At 48.9% G+C, this 2500-nt stretch overlaps 1 non-coding gene across 1 annotated transcript; it reads left to right on the top strand.

Annotated features, from left to right (window-relative positions):
- The first annotated feature begins 164 nt into the window (after positions 1–164).
- Positions 165–2066, top strand: LOC142986962 (small subunit ribosomal RNA). The gene has a single exon (XR_012960486.1). It is a non-coding gene; the product is annotated as a small subunit ribosomal RNA (ribosomal RNA).
- The last annotated feature ends 434 nt before the right edge of the window (positions 2067–2500 follow it).

Consider the following 2500-nt stretch of genomic DNA (forward strand, 5'->3'; position numbering starts at 1 on the left):
AAACTCTCTATGTGCGCACAACACTACATATAAATATTTATTTACATGTGCGTGTTGTGTGTACGTTTTACAGAGCTCGCCCGTAACGCGTCGGCGTGATCTAGGATCGTCGACGCGCGGGATCGACGGAGTGCGCGCTACGAGCGCGTGTTCTATTCGATAGCTCCCTGGTTGATCCTGCCAGTAGTTATATGCTTGTCTCAAAGATTAAGCCATGCATGTCTCAGTGCAAGCCGTATTAAGGCGATACCGCGAATGGCTCAATATATCAGTTTTGGTTCCTTAGATCTTACTCAGTTACTTGGATAACTGTGGTAATTCTAGAGCTAATACATGCAATCAGAACTCTGACCAGTGATGGGATGAGTGCTTTTATTAGATCAAAACCAATCGACGGAGGGCCCCGCGTCTGAAGTCGTTAATTTTGATGAATCTGGATAACTTTTGCCGATCGCATGGTCCAGTACCGGCGACGCATCTTTCAAATGTCTGCCTTATCAACTTTCGATGGTAGTTTCTGCGACTACCATGGTTGTCACGGGTAACGGGGAATCAGGGTTCGATTCCGGAGAGGGAGCCTGAGAAACGGCTACCACATCCAAGGAAGGCAGCAGGCGCGCAAATTACCCACTCCCGGCACGGGGAGGTAGTGACGAAAAATAACGATACGGGACTCTTACGAGGCCTCGTAATCGGAATGAGTACACTTTAAATATTTTAACGAGGAACAATTGGAGGGCAAGTCTGGTGCCAGCAGCCGCGGTAATTCCAGCTCCAATAGCGTATACTAAAATTGTTGCGGTTAAAAAGCTCGTAGTTGCATTTGTGCGCCGCGCTGTCGGTGCACCGCATCCGCGGTGATACTGACACGTCTGCGGAGCATATCGTCGGTGAGCCGGCGGTAATACGCCGGTTCAATATCAAAATCCTATCGCGGTGCTCTTCGGTGAGTGTCGAGGTGGGCCGACAATTTTACTTTGAACAAATTAGAGTGCTCAAAGCGGGCTCAAAATGCTGCTTGAATATTTCGTGCATGGAATAATAGAATATGATCTCGGTTCTATTTTGTTGGTTTTCAGAACTCCGAGGTAATGATTAATAGGGATAACTGGGGGCATTCGTATTGCGACGTTAGAGGTGAAATTCTTGGATCGTCGCAAGACGAACATCAGCGAAAGCATTTGCCAAAGGTGTTTTCATCAATCAAGAACGAAAGTTAGAGGTTCGAAGGCGATTAGATACCGCCCTAGTTCTAACCGTAAATATGTCATCTAGCGATCCGCCGACGTTACTACAATGGCTCGGCGGGCAGCTTCCGGGAAACCAAAGATTTTGGACTCCGGGGGGAGTATGGTTGCAAAGCTGAAACTTAAAGGAATTGACGGAAGGGCACCACCAGGAGTGGAGCCTGCGGCTTAATTTGACTCAACACGGGAAATCTCACCAGGCCCGGACACCGGAAGGATTGACAGATTAACAGCTCTTTCTTGATTCGGTGGGTGGTGGTGCATGGCCGTTCTTAGTTGGTGGAGCGATTTGTCTGGTTAATTCCGGTAACGAACGAGACTCTAGCCTGCTAAATAGGCGTCGTCATTTAGGTGTGCGTGGCTCCGTCACGCAACTCACTGGCGACGTATTAAAATTCTTCTTAGAGGGACCGGCGGCTTCGAGCCGCACGAGATTGAGCAATAACAGGTCTGTGATGCCCTTAGATGTCCTGGGCCGCACGCGCGCTACACTGAAGGAATCAGCATGTTCTCCCTGGCCTAGAGGCCCGGGCAACCCGCTGAAACTCCTTCGTGCTGGGGATTGGGGTTTGCAATTATCCCCCATAAACGAGGAATTCCTAGTAAGCGCGAGTCATAAGCTCGCGTTGATTACGTCCCTGCCCTTTGTACACACCGCCCGTCGCTACTACCGATTGAATGATTTAGTGAGGTCTTCGGACCGACACGCGGTGGCTTCACGGCCGTCGGCGTTGCTGGGAAGTTGACCAAACTTGATCATTTAGAGGAAGTAAAAGTCGTAACAAGGTTTCCGTAGGGGAACCTGCGGAAGGATCATTAACGTGTTGTCGTTGTTGTCGTCGCGCTGTTTTTGTTGTCGTTGTGCACACACAACACACACGATGAACGATGATGGACGATGATGGTGATGATAATATTTATATATCCTAAACACCCAAAACTCAAAAAAGAGACTCTGTTCGACGGTGGGTGGCGCATCTCGCGCCGCCACCCGACGAACGTATCTCGCGTCGCGCTCGTCGTAACTTCAACGTAGACTGGTATACAAATCCGCTACCACGAGTTGATACCTCGACGAGAGCGCTCGTCAATCGAACGCACATAACGAGAACACGCGAGAGCGTCATTGTTGCGGTAGGCGCGCTTGTATCGTGTGTCGTGTATCGTTATACCACAAACATAATATATGTATGTACATACATATGTAACATTTGTAACTTGTAACATTTAACACACACAATATTATCCATGCG

This window comes from Anticarsia gemmatalis, unplaced genomic scaffold (genome assembly GCF_050436995.1).
Source record: "Anticarsia gemmatalis isolate Benzon Research Colony breed Stoneville strain unplaced genomic scaffold, ilAntGemm2 primary ctg00000049.1, whole genome shotgun sequence".
In the NCBI taxonomy this organism is placed as follows: Eukaryota; Metazoa; Arthropoda; class Insecta; order Lepidoptera; family Erebidae; genus Anticarsia; species Anticarsia gemmatalis.